Genomic DNA, 24,977 nt, shown 5'->3' with positions numbered 1-24,977 from the left:
CTGTGGTGGGTTCTGAACCCTGCTGTGGTGGGTTCTGAACCCTGCTGTGGTGGGCTCTGAACCCTGCTGTGGTGGGCTCTGAACCCTGCTGTGGTGGGTTATAAATAGGTCTGTAGTTTAACAATAGGTCGGGATCTAGATTAAGCTTTTTCAGAAGAGGTTTAATGACTGCATGTTTGAAGGACTGTGGAACATAAACACTTTGGAGTGAAGTATTTATTATATTCAGAATAGGGTCTATAATTCGGGGGAGAATGTCTTTGAGGAGCTTGGAATGGGGTCTAGGACACAAGTGGAGCTTTTAGAGGACATAATGGCTGAAGTTCTCTCTCTTGATCAACAGCTGAACATTTCTAAGTTTACAGGTGGATTTATATGGGACGTTAGATTTACAGCTTGGGCTGGTTCAGGGCGAAAAGAGGGAGTCATTTCATCTCATTTATCTCTGATTGTTTTTATTTTATTGTTAAAAAATAGGAGGAAATCATCAGAGCTAAGTGTAGCTGGGAGTGAGGGCTCTACTGCTGTGACAGTTAGTTACCATGGCTACAGTGCTGAAAAGGAATTTAGTGTTACTTGTGTTGACTTCTATTAGATGTGAATAATATTTGGTTCTGGCCTCACACAGAGCTTCTGACAGGACAGGAGCAACTTTTCCTGCTTTTAGAGATTCTTCTGTGAGAGCGACAAAATAATCCCTCTAACTTTCTAACTCTTTGTTTATGTGAACGCAGTTCTTGGTTGTACCAGGAGGAGGCGCTTTGACCTAATGACCTTCTGTTTTAACGGCGCGACAACGTCAAGAGCAGACTTCAGACAATTCATGGTCAAGTCGACACATTGATCACTTAAACTGGGACTAAAGCTGTTCTCAGCAGATCACATGACGTGATCACATGACGTGATCACATGACGTGATCACATGACATGTCACTGAATATTGGCTCTATTATTTCTTTGACTTTTGAGATAGATTTTTCAGATTTTGTCCTTTTCATTATAACTTTATTTTGTGGGACTGGATGATCTTTAAGAATAAACTGAAAGGTAATTAGGAAATGATCTGACAATATAGGGTTTTGAGGGAGGACAATGAGGTCACTAATCTCTGTTCCATACGTTAGGACAAGATCCAGAGTGTTCTTGTGAGTGTGAGTCACTTTATTTACATTCTGAGTGAAACCAATGCTGTCTAACAAGGCGCTGAAGGCATTACTGAGAGCGTCATCATTCATGTTCACGTGGATATTAAAGTCTCCAACTATAACTATTTTATCCCAGGCTAACACTAAGTTTGATATAAAGTCAGAAAACACAACAGTGAGAGACATGTCCCCCACCCGAAGTGTAGGGACGTGACCCTCTCGAGGAACCGTTGGAGTAGAGACCGTTTCTCCAGAAGAGGATCATCTGGATCCACAGGTCATCGATGTGTCTGTAGAAGAAAAGACAATGAACAAACACAAGTGAAATTAAATATGAAATATAGTTTGATAGAAGTAGTGTTTATCAGAGGACAGAGCTCATACTTCCCCCAGAGTTGCTGCTAGGGCAGCGGAGCTGAAGCTGTAGCTTTATATTTCTGTTCCTAACTGGCCTGAACATAAGTCATTTAAAGAGGAACGTTTTAAGTCTGGACATAAATAAAGAGACTGTGTCGCCTCTTTAACATGGACAGAGTTCTACCTCCTACTGTGCTTTTAGAGACTCTTGGCACCACCAGAAGGTTCTACCTCTTACTGTGCTTTTCTACTGTGCTTTTAGAGACTCTCGGCACCACCAGAAGGCTCTACCTCTTACTGTGCTTTTCTACTGTGCTTTTAGAGACTCTCAACACCACCAGAAGGCTCTACCTCCTACTGTGCTTTTCTGCTGTGCTTTTAGAGACTCTCGGCACCACCAGAAGACCGGCATTTTGAGAGTGAAGAGCTCTGTTTGGATGAGGTGGTTCTAGAGCATCTTTGAGGTGGGAGGGGGCGTGTCTTTTTAAGGTGGGAGGGGGCGTGTCTTTGAGGTGGGAGGGGGCGTGTCTTTAAGGTGGGAGGGGGCGTGTCATGGCTTTGTGAGTGGTGTCAGTTAAAAGTCCTGATTCTGTTTGAATATTTAAACAGGCAGCAAAGTTTAAACATATACGTCTGTGCAGTGACCGGAACATATAATCCAGACCAGGACCAGGACCAGGACCAGGACCTGCGAGGCCAGGTCAGTGGTTCAGTCCAGGTTCAGTTCTGGTTTAGTTCTGGTTTAGTTCTGGTTTAGTTCTGGTTTAGTTCTGGTTTAGTTCTGGTTCAGTCCAGGTTTAGTTCTGGTTTAGTTCTGGTTTAGTTCTGGTTTAGTTCTGGTTCAGTCCAGGTTTAGTCCAGGTTTAGTTCTGGTTTAGTTCTGGTTTAGTTCTGGTTTAGTTCTGGTTCAGTCCAGGTTTAGTCCAGGTTTAGTTCTGGTTTAGTTCTGGTTTAGTTCTGGTTTAGTTCTGGTTCAGTCCAGGTTTAGTTCTGGTTTAGTTCTGGTTTAGTTCTGGTTTAGTTCTGGTTCAGTCCAGGTTTGGTCCAGGTTTAGTTCTGGTTTAGTTCTGGTTTAGTCCTGGTTTAGTTCTGGTTCAGTCCAGGTTTAGTTCTGGTTTAGTTCTGGTTTAGTTCTGGTTTAGTTCTGGTTTAGTTCTGGTTCAGTCCAGGTTTAGTTCTGGTTTAGTTCTGGTTTAGTTCTGGTTTAGTTCTGGTTCAGTCCAGGTTTAGTCCAGGTTTAGTTCTGGTTAAGTTCTGGTTTAGTTCTGGTTCAGTCCAGGTTTAGTTCTGGTTTAGTTCTGGTTTAGTTCTGGTTCAGTCCAGGTTTAGTTCTGGTTTAGTTCTGGTTTAGTTCTGGTTCAGTCCAGGTTTAGTTCTGGTTTAGTTCTGGTTTAGTTCTGGTTCAGTCCAGGTTTAGTTCTGGTTTAGTTCTGGTTTAGTTCTGGTTTAGTTCTGGTTTAGTTCTGGTTCAGTCCAGGTTTAGTTCTGGTTTAGTTCTGGTTTAGTTCTGGTTTAGTTCTGGTTTAGTTCTGGTTTAGTTCTGGTTCAGTCCAGGTTTAGTTCTGGTTTAGTTCTGGTTTAGTTCTGGTTTAGTTCTGGTTTAGTTCTGGTTCAGTCCAGGTTTAGTCCAGGTTTAGTTCTGGTTTAGTTCTGGTTTAGTTCTGGTTTAGTTCTGGTTCAGTCCAGGTTTAGTCCAGGTTTAGTTCTGGTTTAGTTCTGGTTTAGTTCTGGTTCAGTCCAGGTTTAGTTCTGGTTTAGTTCTGGTTCAGTCCAGGTTTAGTTCTGGTTTAGTTCTGGTTTAGTTCTGGTTTAGTTCTGGTTCAGTCCAGGTTTAGTTCTGGTTTAGTTCTGGTTTAGTTCTGGTTCAGTCCAGGTTTAGTCCAGGTTTAGTTCTGGTTTAGTTCTGGTTTAGTTCTGGTTTAGTTCTGGTACAGTCCAGGTTTAGTTCTGGTTTAGTTCTGGTTTAGTTCTGGTTTAGTTCTGGTTTAGTTCTGGTTCAGTCCAGGTTTAGTTCTGGTTTAGTTCTGGTTTAGTTCTGGTTTAGTTCTGGTTCAGTCCAGGTTTAGTTCTGGTTTAGTTCTGGTTTAGTTCTGGTTCAGTCCAGGTTTAGTTCTGGTTTAGTTCTGGTTTAGTTCTGGTTTAGTTCTGGTTCAGTCCAGGTTTAGTTCTGGTTTAGTTCTGGTTTAGTTCTGGTTTAGTTCTGGTTCAGTCCAGGTTTAGTTCTGGTTTAGTTCTGGTTTAGTTCTGGTTCAGTCCAGGTTTAGTTCTGGTTTAGTTCTGGTTTAGTTCTGGTTTAGTTCTGCTTTTTTGCGTTTTTAATCCAAATGTGTTTGGTCCAAGGCGACAGCGTTGAGACGGCTGAGCTCTGTGCTGCTGCTCGGATTGGCTGCTGGTCACATGATCTGAACGAGGCTTTGGATTGGCTCCTGCATCAGACACATGAGAGATCTGCGTCGCCACCTTCTGGTCCAAAGACCTTGAAAAGAAGATTAGAAGCTTCTGGAAACTGAATATGAATCTATTAAATGATGATGTTTTCTGTCAAATGGCTCACGATATATTCCAGAATATGTCCCATATGTCCCAGTATCCCCTGTCCTTTGACACATGTCCCAGCGTCCCCTGTCCTTTGACACATGTCCCAGCGTCCCCTGTCCTTTGACACATGTCCCAGCGTCCCCTGTCCTTTGACACATGTCCCAGCATCCCCTGTCCTTTGACATGTCCCAGGGCCCATGTCCTTTGACACATGTCCCAGTGTCCCCTGTCCTTTGACACATGTCCCAGCGTCCCCTGTCCTTTGACATATGTCCCAGCGTCCCCTGTCCTTTGACATATGTCCCAGCGTCCCCTGTCCTTTGACATGTCCCAGGGCCCATGTCCTTTGACACATGTCCCAGTGTCCCCTGTCCTTTGACACATGTCCCAGCGTCCCCTGTCCTTTGACATATGTCCCAGCGTCCCCTGTCCTTTGACATATGTCCCAGTGTCCCCTGTCCTTTGACACATGTCCCAGTGTCCCCTGTCCTTTGACATATGTCCCAGGGCCCATGTCCTTTGACACATGTCCCAGCGTCCCCTGTCCTTTGACACATGTCCCAGCGTCCCCTGTCCTTTGACATATGTCCCAGCGTCCCCTGTCCTTTGACACATGTCCCAGCGTCCCCTGTCCTTTGACATATGTCCCAGGGCCCATGTCCTTTGACACATGTCCCAGTGTCCCCTGTCCTTTGACACATGTCCCAGCGTCCCCTGTCCTTTGACATATGTCCCAGCGTCCCCTGTCCTTTGACACATGTCCCAGCGTCCCCTGTCCTTTGACACATGTCCCAGCATCCCCTGTTCTTTGACACATGTCCCAGCGTCCCCTGTCCTTTGACACATGTCCCAGCGTCCCCTGTTCTTTGACACATGTCCCAGCGTCCCCTGTCCTTTGACACATGTCCCAGCGTCCCCTGTCCTTTGACATATGTCCCAGCATCCCCTGTCTTTAAACACATGTCCCAGCGTCCCCTGTCCTTTGACATGTCCCAGGGCCCATGTCCTTTGACACATGTCCCAGTGTCCCCTGTCCTTTGACACATGTCCCAGCGTCCCCTGTCCTTTGACATATGTCCCAGCGTCCCCTGTCCTTTGACATATGTCCCAGTGTCCCCTGTCCTTTGACACATGTCCCAGCGTCCCCTGTCCTTTGACATATGTCCCAGGGCCCATGTCCTTTGACACATGTCCCAGCGTCCCCTGTCCTTTGACACATGTCCCAGCGTCCCCTGTCCTTTGACATATGTCCCAGCGTCCCCTGTCCTTTGACACATGTCCCAGCGTCCCCTGTCCTTTGACATATGTCCCAGGGCCCATGTCCTTTGACACATGTCCCAGTGTCCCCTGTCCTTTGACACATGTCCCAGCGTCCCCTGTCCTTTGACATATGTCCCAGCGTCCCCTGTCCTTTGACATATGTCCCAGTGTCCCCTGTCCTTTGACACATGTCCCAGCGTCCCCTGTCCTTTGACACATGTCCCAGCATCCCCTGTCCTTTGACACATGTCCCAGCGTCCCCTGTCCTTTGACATGTCCCAGGGCCCATGTCCTTTGACACATGTCCCAGTGTCCCCTGTCCTTTGACACATGTCCCAGCGTCCCCTGTCCTTTGACATATGTCCCAGCGTCCCCTGTCCTTTGACATATGTCCCAGTGTCCCCTGTCCTTTGACACATGTCCCAGCGTCCCCTGTCCTTTGACATATGTCCCAGGGCCCATGTCCTTTGACACATGTCCCAGCGTCCCCTGTCCTTTGACACATGTCCCAGCGTCCCCTGTCCTTTGACATATGTCCCAGCGTCCCCTGTCCTTTGACACATGTCCCAGCGTCCCCTGTCCTTTGACATATGTCCCAGGGCCCATGTCCTTTGACACATGTCCCAGTGTCCCCTGTCCTTTGACACATGTCCCAGCGTCCCCTGTCCTTTGACATATGTCCCAGTGTCCCCTGTCCTTTGACACATGTCCCAGCGTCCCCTGTCCTTTGACATATGTCCCAGGGCCCATGTCCTTTGACACATGTCCCAGTGTCCCCTGTCCTTTGACACATGTCCCAGCGTCCCCTGTCCTTTGACATATGTCCCAGCGTCCCCTGTCCTTTGACACATGTCCCAGCGTCCCCTGTCCTTTGACACATGTCCCAGCGTCCCCTGTCCTTTGACATATGTCCCAGCGTCCCCTGTCCTTTGACACATGTCCCAGCGTCCCCTGTCCTTTGACATATGTCCCAGCGTCCCCTGTCCTTTGACACATGTCCCAGCGTCCCCTGTCCTTTGACATATGTCCCAGCGTCCCCTGTCCTTTGACACATGTCCCAGCGTCCCCTGTCCTTTGACATATGTCCCAGCGTCCCATGTCCTTTGACACATGTCCCAGCGTCCCCTGTCCTTTGACATATGTCCCAGCGTCCCATGTCCTTTGACACATGTCCCAGCGTCCCCTGTCCTTTGACATATGTCCCAGCATCCCCTGTCCTTTGACATATGTCCCAGCATCCCTTGTCCTTAGACACATGTCCCAGTGTCCCCTGTCCTTTGACACATGTCCCAGTGTCCCCTGTCCTTTGACACATGTCCCAGTGTCCCCTGTCCTTTGACATATCTCCCAGCGTCCCCTGTCCTTTGACATATGTCCCAGCGTCCCATGTCCTTTGACATATGTCCCAGCGTCCCCTGTCCTTTGACATATGTCCCAGCGTCCCATGTCCTTAGCTCCTCCTTCTGCAGGAAAAACTACCAAACCTCTTTGGGAAAAAGTATAAACCTGGAGGAGAACCTGTTCTTCGGGAGGAGAACCTGTTCTTCGGGAGGAGAACCTGTTCTTCGGGAGGAGAACCTGTTCTTCAGGAGGAGAATCTGTTCTTCAGGAGGAGAACCTGATCTTCGGGAGGAGAACCGGTTCTTCGGGAGGAGAACCGGTTCTTCGGGAGGAGAACCTGTTCGAGGCAGATGAGGAACCGTTCATCTGGAGTAGATGTTTCTCCAGGATCATCTGGATCCACATCATGGATGTGTCTGTTTCACTCCCGACAGGAAGTGAGAGAAGAAGAAGAAAAGACAATGAACAAACACAAGTGAAATTAAATATGAAATATAGTTTGATAGAAGTAGTGTTTATCAGAGGACAGAGCTCATACTTCCCCCAGAGTTGCTGCTAGGGCAGCGGAGCTGAAACTGAAGCTTTATATTTCTGTTCCTCACTGGCCTGAACATAAGTCATTCAAAGAGGAACGTTTTAAGCCTGGACTTAAATGAAGAGACTGTGTCGCCTCTTTAACATGGACACAGCTCTACCTCCTACTGTGCTTTTAGAGACTCTTGTCAGTGAAGAGACTCCAGCACCGGTGTAATGTGCTCTCTTCTTTTAGTTCCTGTCAGTTCTTAAGCTTCGCTCGTGGAACCGTCTGGATCCAACACCGAGAAAAGCAAATCATTTGTTTTGAGAAAATCGATGGATAAAAACCTCTTTGATGCAAAAAGAACTCATGAAATATGAGCTTTGACCTGAATGTTAGACTTATCTCTAACATTACAGAGAAAACTCAGACATGAAAATATGATCATAGTTTTCTAAGACAAGAATAACAATAAAGTCGTTATTGTTGTTGTTGTTGTTGTTGTTGCAGCCAACTGCAAAGGTGCATTTCACTCCACCGACCTACACTTTAGACTTTAGACTTTAGACTTTAGACTTAGATAAATCTGTTGGATGAGGAAAATTCCACGTTCATAAAATTAAATGAGAATTTCCGTCTCCTTCAAGTTATCGTTGATTATGATTTGCACAATTACATAAGCTCCGGAAATATGAACTGGAACAAAAACACACTAAATAAAGTAAAAAGTACATTTTTACACCTTTATGTCAGTGTTACACACCTTTATTTCTGTGTTACACACCTTTATGTCTGTGTTACACACCTTTATGTCTGTGTTACACACCTTTATGTCTGTGTTACACACCTTTGTCTGTGTTACACACCTTTATGTCTGTGTTACACACCTTTATGTCTGTGTTACACACCTTTATGTCTGTGTTACACACCTTTGTCTGTGTTACACACCTTTATGTCTGTGTTACACACCTTTATGTCTGTGTTACACACCTTTATGTCTGTGTTACACACCTTTGTCTGTGTTACACACCTTTATGTCTGTGTGACACACCTTTATGTCTGTGTTACACACCTTTATGTCTATGTTACACACCTTTATGTCTGTGTGACACACCTTTATGTCTGTGTTACACACCTTTATGTCTGTGTTATGTCTGTGTTACACACCTTTATGTCTGTGTGTTATGTCTGTGTTACACACCTTTATGTCTGTGTTACACACCTTTATGTCTGTGTTACACACCTTTATGTCTGTGTGACACACCTTTATGTCTGTGTTACACACCTTTATGTCTGTGTTACACACCTTTATGTCTGTGTTACACACCTTTATGTCTGTGTGTTATGTCTGTGTTACACACCTTTATGTCTGTGTTACACACCTTTATGTCTGTGTTACACACCTTTGTCTGTGTTACACACCTTTATGTCTGTGTTACACACCTTTATGTCTGTGTTACACACCTTTATGTCTGTGTTACACACCTTTGTCTGTGTTACACACCTTTATGTCTGTGTTACACACCTTTATGTCTGTGTTACACACCTTTATGTCTGTGTTACACACCTTTGTCTGTGTTACACACCTTTATGTCTGTGTGACACACCTTTATGTCTGTGTTACACACCTTTATGTCTATGTTACACACCTTTATGTCTGTGTTACACACCTTTGTCTGGGTTACACACCTTTATGTCTGTGTGACACACCTTTATGTCTGTGTTACACACCTTTATGTCTGTGTGTTATGTCTGTGTTACACACCTTTATGTCTGTGTTACACACCTTTATGTCTGTGTTACACACCTTTATGTCTGTGTGACACACCTTTATGTTTATGTCTGTGTTACACACCTTTGTCTGTGTTACACACCTTTATGTCTGTGTGACACACCTTTATGTCTGTGTTACACACCTTTATGTCTGTGTTACACACCTTTATGTCTGTGTTACACACCTTTATGTCTGTGTGTTATGTCTGTGTTACACACCTTTATGTCTGTGTTACACACCTTTATGTCTGTGTTACACACCTTTATGTCTGTGTGACACACCTTTATGTCTGTGTTACACACCTTTATGTCTGTGTTACACACCTTTATGTCTGTGTGACACACCTTTATGTCTGTGTTACACACCTTTATGTCTGTGTGACACACCTTTATGTCTGTGTTACACACCTTTATGTCTGTGTTACACACCTTTATGTCTGTGTTACACACCTTTATGTCTGTGTTACACACCTTTATGTCTGTGTGTTATGTATGTGTTACACACCTTTATGTCTGTGTTACACACCTTTATGTCTGTGTTACACACCTTTATGTCTGTGTTACACACCTTTATGTCTGTGTTACACACCTTTATGTCTGTGTGTTATGTCTGTGTTACACACCTTTATGTCTGTGTTACACACCTTTATGTCTGTGTGACACACCTTTATGTCTGTGTTACACACCTTTATGTCTGTGTTACACACCTTTATGTCTGTGTTACACACCTTTATGTCTGTGTTACACACCTTTATGTCTGTGTTACACACCTTTATGTCTGTGTGTTATGTATGTGTTACACACCTTTATGTCTGTGTTACACACCTTTATGTCTGTGTTACACACCTTTATGTCTGTGTTACACACCTTTATGTCTGTGTTACACACCTTTATGTCTGTGTGTTATGTCTGTGTTACACACCTTTATGTCTGTGTTACACACCTTTATGTCTGTGTGACACACCTTTATGTCTGTGTTACACACATTTATGTCTGTGTTACACACCTTTATGTCTGTGTTACACACCTTTATGTCTGTGTTACACACCTTTATGTCTGTGTGTTATGTCTGTGTTACACACCTTTATGTCTGTGTTACACACCTTTATGTCTGTGTGACACACCTTTATGTCTGTGTTACACACCTTTATGTCTGTGTTACACACCTTTATGTCTGTGTTACACACCTTTATGTCTGTGTGTTATGTATGTGTTACACACCTTTATGTCTGTGTTACACACCTTTATGTCTGTGTTACACACCTTTATGTCTGTGTTACACACCTTTATGTCTGTGTTACACACCTTTATGTCTGTGTGTTATGTCTGTGTTACACACCTTTATGTCTGTGTTACACACCTTTATGTCTGTGTGACACACCTTTATGTCTGTGTTACACACCTTTATGTCTGTGTTACACACCTTTATGTCTGTGTTACACACCTTTATGTCTGTGTTACACACCTTTATGTCTGTGTTACACACCTTTATGTCTGTGTGTTATGTATGTGTTACACACCTTTATGTCTGTGTTACACACCTTTATGTCTGTGTTACACACCTTTATGTCTGTGTTACACACCTTTATGTCTGTGTTACACACCTTTATGTCTGTGTGTTATGTCTGTGTTACACACCTTTATGTCTGTGTTACACACCTTTATGTCTGTGTGACACACCTTTATGTCTGTGTTACACACATTTATGTCTGTGTTACACACCTTTATGTCTGTGTTACACACCTTTATGTCTGTGTTACACACCTTTATGTCTGTGTGTTATGTCTGTGTTACACACCTTTATGTCTGTGTTACACACCTTTATGTCTGTGTGACACACCTTTATGTCTGTGTGACACACCTTTTTGTCTGTGTTACACAACTTTATGTCTGTGTGACACACCTTAATGTCTGTGTGTTATGTCTGTGTTACACACCTTTATGTCTGTGTGACACACCTTTATGTCTGTGTTACACACCTTTATTTCTGTGTTACACACCTTTATGTCTGTGTTACACACCTTTATGTCTGTGTTACACACCTTTATGTCTGTGTTACACACCTTTATGTCTGTGTGACACACCTTTATGTCTGTGTTACACACCTTTATGTCTGTGTTACACACCTTTATGTCTGTGTTACACACCTTTATGTCTGTGTGACACACCTTTATGTCTGTGTTACACACCTTTATTTCTGTGTTACACACCTTTATGTCTATGTTACACACCTTTATGTCTGTGTGACACACCTTTATGTCTGTGTTACACACCTTTATGTCTGTGTTATGTCTGTGTTACACACCTTTATGTCTGTGTGTTATGTCTGTGTTACACACCTTTATGTCTGTGTTACACACCTTTATGTCTGTGTGACACACCTTTATGTCTGTGTTACACACATTTATGTCTGTGTTACACACCTTTATGTCTGTGTTACACACCTTTATGTCTGTGTTACACACCTTTATGTCTGTGTGTTATGTCTGTGTTACACACCTTTATGTCTGTGTTACACACCTTTATGTCTGTGTGACACACCTTTATGTCTGTGTTACACACCTTTATGTCTGTGTTACACACCTTTATGTCTGTGTTACACACCTTTATGTCTGTGTGTTATGTATGTGTTACACACCTTTATGTCTGTGTTACACACCTTTATGTCTGTGTTACACACCTTTATGTCTGTGTTACACACCTTTATGTCTGTGTTACACACCTTTATGTCTGTGTGTTATGTCTGTGTTACACACCTTTATGTCTGTGTTACACACCTTTATGTCTGTGTGACACACCTTTATGTCTGTGTTACACACCTTTATGTCTGTGTTACACACCTTTATGTCTGTGTTACACACCTTTATGTCTGTGTTACACACCTTTATGTCTGTGTTACACACCTTTATGTCTGTGTGTTATGTATGTGTTACACACCTTTATGTCTGTGTTACACACCTTTATGTCTGTGTTACACACCTTTATGTCTGTGTTACACACCTTTATGTCTGTGTTACACACCTTTATGTCTGTGTGTTATGTCTGTGTTACACACCTTTATGTCTGTGTTACACACCTTTATGTCTGTGTGACACACCTTTATGTCTGTGTTACACACATTTATGTCTGTGTTACACACCTTTATGTCTGTGTTACACACCTTTATGTCTGTGTTACACACCTTTATGTCTGTGTGTTATGTCTGTGTTACACACCTTTATGTCTGTGTTACACACCTTTATGTCTGTGTGACACACCTTTATGTCTGTGTGACACACCTTTTTGTCTGTGTTACACAACTTTATGTCTGTGTGACACACCTTAATGTCTGTGTGTTATGTCTGTGTTACACACCTTTATGTCTGTGTGACACACCTTTATGTCTGTGTTACACACCTTTATTTCTGTGTTACACACCTTTATGTCTGTGTTACACACCTTTATGTCTGTGTTACACACCTTTATGTCTGTGTTACACACCTTTATGTCTGTGTGACACACCTTTATGTCTGTGTTACACACCTTTATGTCTGTGTTACACACCTTTATGTCTGTGTTACACACCTTTATGTCTGTGTGACACACCTTTATGTCTGTGTTACACACCTTTATTTCTGTGTTACACACCTTTATGTCTATGTTACACACCTTTATGTCTGTGTGACACACCTTTATGTCTGTGTTACACACCTTTATGTCTGTGTTATGTCTGTGTTACACACCTTTATGTCTGTGTGTTATGTCTGTGTTACACACCTTTATGTCTGTGTTACACACCTTTATGTCTGTGTTACACACCTTTATGTCTGTGTGACACACCTTTATGTCTGTGTTACACACCTTTATGTCTGTGTTACACACCTTTATGTCTGTGTTACACACCTTTATGTCTGTGTGTTATGTCTGTGTTACACACCTTTATGTCTGTGTTACACACCTTTATGTCTGTGTTACACACCTTTGTCTGTGTTACACACCTTTATGTCTGTGTTACACACCTTTATGTCTGTGTTACACACCTTTATGTCTGTGTTACACACCTTTGTCTGTGTTACACACCTTTATGTCTGTGTTACACACCTTTATGTCTGTGTTACACACCTTTATGTCTGTGTTACACACCTTTGTCTGTGTTACACACCTTTATGTCTGTGTGACACACCTTTATGTCTGTGTTACACACCTTTATGTCTATGTTACACACCTTTATGTCTGTGTTACACACCTTTGTCTGGGTTACACACCTTTATGTCTGTGTGACACACCTTTATGTCTGTGTTACACACCTTTATGTCTGTGTGTTATGTCTGTGTTACACACCTTTATGTCTGTGTTACACACCTTTATGTCTGTGTTACACACCTTTATGTCTGTGTGACACACCTTTATGTTTATGTCTGTGTTACACACCTTTGTCTGTGTTACACACCTTTATGTCTGTGTGACACACCTTTATGTCTGTGTTACACACCTTTATGTCTGTGTTACACACCTTTATGTCTGTGTTACACACCTTTATGTCTGTGTGTTATGTCTGTGTTACACACCTTTATGTCTGTGTTACACACCTTTATGTCTGTGTTACACACCTTTATGTCTGTGTGACACACCTTTATGTCTGTGTTACACACCTTTATGTCTGTGTTACACACCTTTATGTCTGTGTGACACACCTTTATGTCTGTGTTACACACCTTTATGTCTGTGTGACACACCTTTATGTCTGTGTTACACACCTTTATGTCTGTGTTACACACCTTTATGTCTGTGTTACACACCTTTATGTCTGTGTTACACACCTTTATGTCTGTGTGTTATGTATGTGTTACACACCTTTATGTCTGTGTTACACACCTTTATGTCTGTGTTACACACCTTTATGTCTGTGTTACACACCTTTATGTCTGTGTTACACACCTTTATGTCTGTGTGTTATGTCTGTGTTACACACCTTTATGTCTGTGTTACACACCTTTATGTCTGTGTGACACACCTTTATGTCTGTGTTACACACCTTTATGTCTGTGTTACACACCTTTATGTCTGTGTTACACACCTTTATGTCTGTGTTACACACCTTTATGTCTGTGTTACACACCTTTATGTCTGTGTGTTATGTATGTGTTACACACCTTTATGTCTGTGTTACACACCTTTATGTCTGTGTTACACACCTTTATGTCTGTGTTACACACCTTTATGTCTGTGTTACACACCTTTATGTCTGTGTGTTATGTCTGTGTTACACACCTTTATGTCTGTGTTACACACCTTTATGTCTGTGTGACACACCTTTATGTCTGTGTTACACACATTTATGTCTGTGTTACACACCTTTATGTCTGTGTTACACACCTTTATGTCTGTGTTACACACCTTTATGTCTGTGTGTTATGTCTGTGTTACACACCTTTATGTCTGTGTTACACACCTTTATGTCTGTGTGACACACCTTTATGTCTGTGTTACACACCTTTATGTCTGTGTTACACACCTTTATGTCTGTGTTACACACCTTTATGTCTGTGTGTTATGTATGTGTTACACACCTTTATGTCTGTGTTACACACCTTTATGTCTGTGTTACACACCTTTATGTCTGTGTTACACACCTTTATGTCTGTGTTACACACCTTTATGTCTGTGTGTTATGTCTGTGTTACACACCTTTATGTCTGTGTTACACACCTTTATGTCTGTGTGACACACCTTTATGTCTGTGTTACACACCTTTATGTCTGTGTTACACACCTTTATGTCTGTGTTACACACCTTTATGTCTGTGTTACACACCTTTATGTCTGTGTTACACACCTTTATGTCTGTGTGTTATGTATGTGTTACACACCTTTATGTCTGTGTTACACACCTTTATGTCTGTGTTACACACCTTTATGTCTGTGTTACACACCTTTATGTCTGTGTTACACACCTTTATGTCTGTGTGTTATGTCTGTGTTACACACCTTTATGTCTGTGTTACACACCTTTATGTCTGTGTGACACACCTTTATGTCTGTGTTACACACATTTATGTCTGTGTTACACACCTTTATGTCTGTGTTACACACCTTTATGTCTGTGTTACACACCTTTATGTCTGTGTGTTATGTCTGTGTTACACACCTTTATGTCTGTGTTACACACCTTTATGTCTGTGTGACACACCTTTATGTCTGTGTGACACACCTTTTTGTCTGTGTTACACAACTTTATGTCTGTGTGACACACCTTAATGTCTGTGTGTTATGTCTGTGTTACACACCTTTATGTCTGTGTGACACACCTTTATGTCTGTGTTACACACCTTTATTTCTGTGTTACACACCTTTATGTCTGTGTTACACACCTTTATGTCTGTGTTACACACCTTTATGTCTGTGTTACACACCTTTATGTCTGTGTGACACACCTTTATGTCTGTGTTACACACCTTTATGTCTGTGTTACACACCTTTATGTCTGTGTTACACACCTTTATGTCTGTGTGACACACCTTTATGTCTGTGTTACACACCTTTATTTCTGTGTTACACACCTTTATGTCTGTGTTACACACCTTTATTTCTGTGTTACACACCTTTATTTCTGTGTTACACACCTTTATGTCTGTGTTACACACCTTTATGTCTGTGTTACACACCTTTATTTCTGTGTGACACACCTTTATGTCTGTGTTACACACCTTTATGTCTGTGTTACACACCTTTATGTCTGTGTGACACACCTTTATTTCTGTGTTACACACCTTTATGTCTGTGTTACACACCTTTATGTCTGTGTTACACACCTTTATTTCTGTGTTACACACCTTTATGTCTGTGTTACACACCTTTATGTCTGTGTTACACACCTTTGTCTGTGTTACACACCTTTATGTCTGTGTGACACACCTTTATGTCTGTGATACACACCTTTATTTCTGTGTTACACACCTTTATGTCTGTGTTACACACCTTTATGTCTGTGTTACACACCTTTATGTCTGTGTTACACACCTTTATTTCTGTGTGACACACCTTTATGTCTGTGTTACACACCTTTATGTCTGTGTTACACACCTTTATTTCTGTGTTACACACCTTTATGTCTGTGTTACACACCTTTATGTCTGTGTTACACACCTTTATGTCTGTGTTACACACCTTTATGTCTGTGTTACACACCTTTATTTCTGTGTGACACACCTTTATGTCTGTGTTACACACCTTTATGTCTGTGTTACACACCTTTATGTCTGTGTGTTATGTCTGTGTTACACACCTTTATGTCTGTGTTATACACCTTTATGTCTGTGTTACACACCTTTATGTCTGTGTGACACACCTTTATGTCTGTGTTACACACCTTTATGTCTGTGTTACACACCTTTATGTCTGTGTTACACACCTTTATGTCTGTGTGACACACCTTTATGTCTGTGTTACACACCTTTATGTCTATGTTACACACCTTTATGTCTGTGTGACACACCTTTATGTCTGTGTTACACACCTTTATGTCTGTGTTATGTCTGTGTTACACACCTTTATGTCTGTGTGTTATGTCTGTGTTACACACCTTTATGTCTGTGTTACACACCTTTATGTCTGTGTTACACACCTTTATGTCTGTGTGACACACCTTTATGTCTGTGTTACACACCTTTATGTCTGTGTTACACACCTTTATGTCTGTGTTACACACCTTTATGTCTGTGTGTTATGTCTGTGTTACACACCTTTATGTCTGTGTTACACACCTTTATGTCTGTGTTACACACCTTTGTCTGTGTTACACACCTTTATGTCTGTGTTACACACCTTTATGTCTGTGTTACACACCTTTATGTCTGTGTTACACACCTTTGTCTGTGTTACACACCTTTATGTCTGTGTTACACACCTTTATGTCTGTGTTACACACCTTTATGTCTGTGTTACACACCTTTGTCTGTGTTACACACCTTTATGTCTGTGTGACACACCTTTATGTCTGTGTTACACACCTTTATGTCTATGTTACACACCTTTATGTCTGTGTTACACACCTTTGTCTGGGTTACACACCTTTATGTCTGTGTGACACACCTTTATGTCTGTGTTACACACCTTTATGTCTGTGTGTTATGTCTGTGTTACACACCTTTATGTCTGTGTTACACACCTTTATGTCTGTGTTACACACCTTTATGTCTGTGTGACACACCTTTATGTTTATGTCTGTGTTACACACCTTTGTCTGTGTTACACACCTTTATGTCTGTGTGACACACCTTTATGTCTGTGTTACACACCTTTATGTCTGTGTTACACACCTTTATGTCTGTGTTACACACCTTTATGTCTGTGTGTTATGTCTGTGTTACACACCTTTATGTCTGTGTTACACACCTTTATGTCTGTGTTACACACCTTTATGTCTGTGTGACACACCTTTATGTCTGTGTTACACACCTTTATGTCTGTGTTACACACCTTTATGTCTGTGTGACACACCTTTATGTCTGTGTTACACACCTTTATGTCTGTGTGACACACCTTTATGTCTGTGTTACACACCTTTATGTCTGTGTTACACACCTTTATGTCTGTGTTACACACCTTTATGTCTGTGTTACACACCTTTATGTCTGTGTGTTATGTATGTGTTACACACCTTTATGTCTGTGTTACACACCTTTATGTCTGTGTTACACACCTTTATGTCTGTGTTACACACCTTTATGTCTGTGTTACACACCTTTATGTCTGTGTGTTATGTCTGTGTTACACACCTTTATGTCTGTGTTACACACCTTTATGTCTGTGTGACACACCTTTATGTCTGTGTTACACACCTTTATGTCTGTGTTACACACCTTTATGTCTGTGTTACACACCTTTATGTCTGTGTTACACACCTTTATGTCTGTGTTACACACCTTTATGTCTGTGTGTTATGTATGTGTTACACACCTTTATGTCTGTGTTACACACCTTTATGTCTGTGTTACACACCTTTATGTCTGTGTTACACACCTTTATGTCTGTGTTACACACCTTTATGTCTGTGTGTTATGTCTGTGTTACACACCTTTATGTCTGTGTTACACACCTTTATGTCTGTGTGACACACCTTTATGTCTGTGTTACACACATTTATGTCTGTGTTACACACCTTTATGTCTGTGTTACACACCTTTATGTCTGTGTTACACACCTTTATGTCTGTGTGTTATGTCTGTGTTACACACCTTTATGTCTGTGTTACACACCTTTATGTCTGTGTGACACACCTTTATGTCTGTGTTACACACCTTTATGTCTGTGTTACACACCTTTATGTCTGTGTTACACACCTTTATGTCTGTGTGTTATGTATGTGTTACACACCTTTATGTCTGTGTTACACACCTTTATGTCTGTGTTACACACCTTTATGTCTGTGTTACACACCTTTATGTCTGTGTTACACACCTTTATGTCTGTGTGTTATGTCTGTGTTACACACCTTTATGTCTGTGTTACACACCTTTATGTCTGTGTGACACACCTTTATGTCTGTGTTACACACCTTTATGTCTGTGTTACACACCTTTATGTCTGTGTTACACACCTTTATGTCTGTGTTACACACCTTTATGTCTGTGTTACACACCTTTATGTCTGTGTGTTATGTATGTGTTACACACCTTTATGTCTGTGTTACACACCTTTATGTCTGTGTTACACACCTTTATGTCTGTGTTACACACCTTTATGTCTGTGTTACACACCTTTATGTCTGTGTGTTATGTCTGTGTTACACACCTTTATGTCTGTGTTACACACCTTTATGTCTGTGTGACACACCTTTATGTCTGTGTTACACACATTTATGTCTGTGTTACACACCTTTATGTCTGTGTTACACACCTTTATGTCTGTGTTACACACCTTTATGTCTGTGTGTTATGTCTGTGTTACACACCTTTATGTCTGTGTTACACACCTTTATGTCTGTGTGACACACCTTTATGTCTGTGTGACACACCTTTTTGTCTGTGTTACACAACTTTATGTCTGTGTGACACACCTTAATGTCTGTGTGTTATGTCTGTGTTACACACCTTTATGTCTGTGTGACACACCTTTATGTCTGTGTTACACACCTTTATTTCTGTGTTACACACCTTTATGTCTGTGTTACACACCTTTATGTCTGTGTTACACACCTTTATGTCTGTGTTACACACCTTTATGTCTGTGTGACACACCTTTATGTCTGTGTTACACACCTTTATGTCTGTGTTACACACCTTTATGTCTGTGTTACACACCTTTATGTCTGTGTGACACACCTTTATGTCTGTGTTACACACCTTTATTTCTGTGTTACACACCTTTATGTCTGTGTTACACACCTTTATTTCTGTGTTACACACCTTTATTTCTGTGTTACACACCTTTATGTCTGTGTTACACACCTTTATGTCTGTGTTACACACCTTTATTTCTGTGTGACACACCTTTATGTCTGTGTTACACACCTTTATGTCTGTGTTACACACCTTTATGTCTGTGTGACACACCTTTATTTCTGTGTTACACACCTTTATGTCTGTGTTACACACCTTTATGTCTGTGTTACACACCTTTATTTCTGTGTTACACACCTTTATGTCTGTGTTACACACCTTTATGTCTGTGTTACACACCTTTGTCTGTGTTACACACCTTTATGTCTGTGTGACACACCTTTATGTCTGTGATACACACCTTTATTTCTGTGTTACACACCTTTATGTCTGTGTTACACACCTTTATGTCTGTGTTACACACCTTTATGTCTGTGTTACACACCTTTATTTCTGTGTGACACACCTTTATGTCTGTGTTACACACCTTTATGTCTGTGTTACACACCTTTATTTCTGTGTTACACACCTTTATGTCTGTGTTACACACCTTTATGTCTGTGTTACAAACCTTTATGTCTGTGTTACACACCTTTATGTCTGTGTTACACACCTTTATTTCTGTGTGACACACCTTTATGTCTGTGTTACACACCTTTATGTCTGTGTTACACACCTTTATGTCTGTGTGTTATGTCTGTGTTACACACCTTTATGTCTGTGTTATACACCTTTATGTCTGTGTTACACACCTTTATGTCTGTGTGACACACCTTTATTTCTGTGTTACACACCTTTATGTCTGTGTTACACACCTTTATGTCTGTGTTACACACCTTTATTTCTGTGTTACACACCTTTATGTCTGTGTTACACACCTTTATGTCTGTGTTACACACCTTTATGTCTGTGTTACACACCTTTATGTCTGTGTTACACACCTTTGTCTGTGTTACACACCTTTATGTCTGTGTGACACACCTTTATGTCTGTGTTACACACCTTTATTTCTGTGTGACACACCTTTATTTCTGTGTTACACACCTTTATGTCTGTGTTACACACCTTTATGTCTGTGTTACACACCTTTATTTCTGTGTTACACACCTTTATGTCTGTGTTACACACCTTTATGTCTGTGTTACACACCTTTATGTCTGTGTTACACACCTTTGTCTGTGTTACACACCTTTATGTCTGTGTGACACACCTTTATGTCTGTGTTACACACCTTTATGTCTGTGTTACACACCTTTATGTCTGTGTTACACACCTTTATGTCTGTGTTACACACCTTTATGTCTGTGTTACACACCTTTATGTCTGTGTGTTATGTATGTGTTACACACCTTTATGTCTGTGTTACACACCTTTATGTCTGTGTTACACACCTTTATGTCTGTGTTACACACCTTTATGTCTGTGTTACACACCTTTATGTCTGTGTGTTATGTCTGTGTTACACACCTTTATGTCTGTGTTACACACCTTTATGTCTGTGTGACACACCTTTATGTCTGTGTTACACACATTTATGTCTGTGTTACACACCTTTATGTCTGTGTTACACACCTTTATGTCTGTGTTACACACCTTTATGTCTGTGTGTTATGTCTGTGTTACACACCTTTATGTCTGTGTTACACACCTTTATGTCTGTGTGACACACCTTTATGTCTGTGTTACACACCTTTATGTCTGTGTTACACACCTTTATGTCTGTGTTACACACCTTTATGTCTGTGTGTTATGTATGTGTTACACACCTTTATGTCTGTGTTACACACCTTTATGTCTGTGTTACACACCTTTATGTCTGTGTTACACACCTTTATGTCTGTGTTACACACCTTTATGTCTGTGTGTTATGTCTGTGTTACACACCTTTATGTCTGTGTTACACACCTTTATGTCTGTGTGACACACCTTTATGTCTGTGTTACACACCTTTATGTCTGTGTTACACACCTTTATGTCTGTGTTACACACCTTTATGTCTGTGTTACACACCTTTATGTCTGTGTTACACACCTTTATGTCTGTGTGTTATGTATGTGTTACACACCTTTATGTCTGTGTTACACACCTTTATGTCTGTGTTACACACCTTTATGTCTGTGTTACACACCTTTATGTCTGTGTTACACACCTTTATGTCTGTGTGTTATGTCTGTGTTACACACCTTTATGTCTGTGTTACACACCTTTATGTCTGTGTTACACACCTTTGTCTGTGTTACACACCTTTATGTCTGTGTGACACACCTTTATGTCTGTGATACACACCTTTATTTCTGTGTTACACACCTTTATGTCTGTGTTACACACCTTTATGTCTGTGTTACACACCTTTATGTCTGTGTTACACACCTTTATTTCTGTGTGACACACCTTTATGTCTGTGTTACACACCTTTATGTCTGTGTTACACACCTTTATTTCTGTGTTACACACCTTTATGTCTGTGTTACACACCTTTATGTCTGTGTTACAAACCTTTATGTCTGTGTTACACACCTTTATGTCTGTGTTACACACCTTTATTTCTGTGTGACACACCTTTATGTCTGTGTTACACACCTTTATGTCTGTGTTACACACCTTTATGTCTGTGTGTTATGTCTGTGTTACACACCTTTATGTCTGTGTTATACACCTTTATGTCTGTGTTACACACCTTTATGTCTGTGTGACACACCTTTATTTCTGTGTTACACACCTTTATGTCTGTGTTACACACCTTTATGTCTGTGTTACACACCTTTATTTCTGTGTTACACACCTTTATGTCTGTGTTACACACCTTTATGTCTGTGTTACACACCTTTATGTCTGTGTTACACACCTTTGTCTGTGTTACACACCTTTATGTCTGTGTGACACACCTTTATGTCTGTGTTACACACCTTTATTTCTGTGTGACACACCTTTATTTCTGTGTTACACACCTTTATGTCTGTGTTACACACCTTTATGTCTGTGTTACACACCTTTATTTCTGTGTTACACACCTTTATGTCTGTGTTACACACCTTTATGTCTGTGTTACACACCTTTATGTCTGTGTTACACACCTTTGTCTGTGTTACACACCTTTATGTCTGTGTGACACACCTTTATGTCTGTGTTACACACCTTTATGTCTGTGTTACACACCTTTATGTCTGTGTTACACACCTTTATGTCTGTGTTACACACCTTTATGTCTGTGTTACACACCTTTATGTCTGTGTGTTATGTATGTGTTACACACCTTTATGTCTGTGTTACACACCTTTATGTCTGTGTTACACACCTTTATGTCTGTGTTACACACCTTTATGTCTGTGTTACACACCTTTATGTCTGTGTGTTATGTCTGTGTTACACACCTTTATGTCTGTGTTACACACCTTTATGTCTGTGTGACACACCTTTATGTCTGTGTTACACACATTTATGTCTGTGTTACACACCTTTATGTCTGTGTTACACACCTTTATGTCTGTGTTACACACCTTTATGTCTGTGTGTTATGTCTGTGTTACACACCTTTATGTCTGTGTTACACACCTTTATGTCTGTGTGACACACCTTTATGTCTGTGTTACACACCTTTATGTCTGTGTTACACACCTTTATGTCTGTGTTACACACCTTTATGTCTGTGTGTTATGTATGTGTTACACACCTTTATGTCTGTGTTACACACCTTTATGTCTGTGTTACACACCTTTATGTCTGTGTTACACACCTTTATGTCTGTGTGTTATGTCTGTGTTACACACCTTTATGTCTGTGTTACACACCTTTATGTCTGTGTGACACACCTTTATGTCTGTGTTACACACCTTTATGTCTGTGTTACACACCTTTATGTCTGTGTTACACACCTTTATGTCTGTGTTACACACCTTTATGTCTGTGTTACACACCTTTATGTCTGTGTGTTATGTATGTGTTACACACCTTTATGTCTGTGTTACACACCTTTATGTCTGTGTTACACACCTTTATGTCTGTGTTACACACCTTTATGTCTGTGTTACACACCTTTATGTCTGTGTGTTATGTCTGTGTTACACACCTTTATGTCTGTGTTACACACCTTTATGTCTGTGTGACACACCTTTATGTCTGTGTTACACACATTTATGTCTGTGTTACACACCTTTATGTCTGTGTTACACACCTTTATGTCTGTGTTACACACCTTTATGTCTGTGTGTTATGTCTGTGTTACACACCTTTATGTCTGTGTTACACACCTTTATGTCTGTGTGACACACCTTTATGTCTGTGTGACACACCTTTTTGTCTGTGTTACACAACTTTATGTCTGTGTGACACACCTTTATGTCTGTGTGTTATGTCTGTGTTACACACCTTTATGTCTGTGTGACACACCTTTATGTCTGTGTTACACACCTTTATTTCTGTGTTACACACCTTTATGTCTGTGTTACACACCTTTATGTCTGTGTTACACACCTTTATGTCTGTGTTACACACCTTTATGTCTGTGTGACACACCTTTATGTCTGTGTTACACACCTTTATGTCTGTGTTACACACCTTTATGTCTGTGTTACACACCTTTATGTCTGTGTGACACACCTTTATGTCTGTGTTACACACCTTTATTTCTGTGTTACACACCTTTATGTCTGTGTTACACACCTTTATTTCTGTGTTACACACCTTTATTTCTGTGTTACACACCTTTATGTCTGTGTTACACACCTTTATTTCTGTGTGACACACCTTTATGTCTGTGTTACACACCTTTATGTCTGTGTTACACACCTTTATGTCTGTGTGACACACCTTTATTTCTGTGTTACACACCTTTATGTCTGTGTTACACACCTTTATGTCTGTGTTACACACCTTTATTTCTGTGTTACACACCTTTATGTCTGTGTTACACACCTTTATGTCTGTGTTACACACCTTTGTCTGTGTTACACACCTTTATGTCTGTGTGACACACCTTTATGTCTGTGATACACACCTTTATTTCTGTGTTACACACCTTTATGTCTGTGTTACACACCTTTATGTCTGTGTTACACACCTTTATGTCTGTGTTACACACCTTTATTTCTGTGTGACACACCTTTATGTCTGTGTTACACACCTTTATGTCTGTGTTACACACCTTTATTTCTGTGTTACACACCTTTATGTCTGTGTTACACACCTTTATGTCTGTGTTACACACCTTTATGTCTGTGTTACACACCTTTATGTCTGTGTTACACACCTTTATTTCTGTGTGACACACCTTTATGTCTGTGTTACACACCTTTATGTCTGTGTTACACACCTTTATGTCTGTGTGTTATGTCTGTGTTACACACCTTTATGTCTGTGTTATACACCTTTATGTCTGTGTTACACACCTTTATGTCTGTGTGACACACCTTTATTTCTGTGTTACACACCTTTATGTCTGTGTTACACACCTTTATGTCTGTGTTACACACCTTTATTTCTGTGTTACACACCTTTATGTCTGTGTTACACACCTTTATGTCTGTGTTACACACCTTTATGTCTGTGTTACACACCTTTGTCTGTGTTACACACCTTTATGTCTGTGTGACACACCTTTATGTCTGTGTTACACACCTTTATTTCTGTGTGACACACCTTTATTTCTGTGTTACACACCTTTATGTCTGTGTTACACACCTTTATGTCTGTG

The sequence above is a fragment of the Eucyclogobius newberryi genome, unplaced genomic scaffold, assembly GCF_026437365.1.
Source record: "Eucyclogobius newberryi isolate DKJ021-1_F unplaced genomic scaffold, fEucNew1.0.hap1 SCAF_3, whole genome shotgun sequence".
NCBI lineage: Eukaryota > Metazoa > Chordata > Actinopteri > Gobiiformes > Gobiidae > Eucyclogobius > Eucyclogobius newberryi.
The sequence above is the reverse complement of the archived record's forward strand: the minus strand, read 5'-3'. Positions refer to the sequence as shown.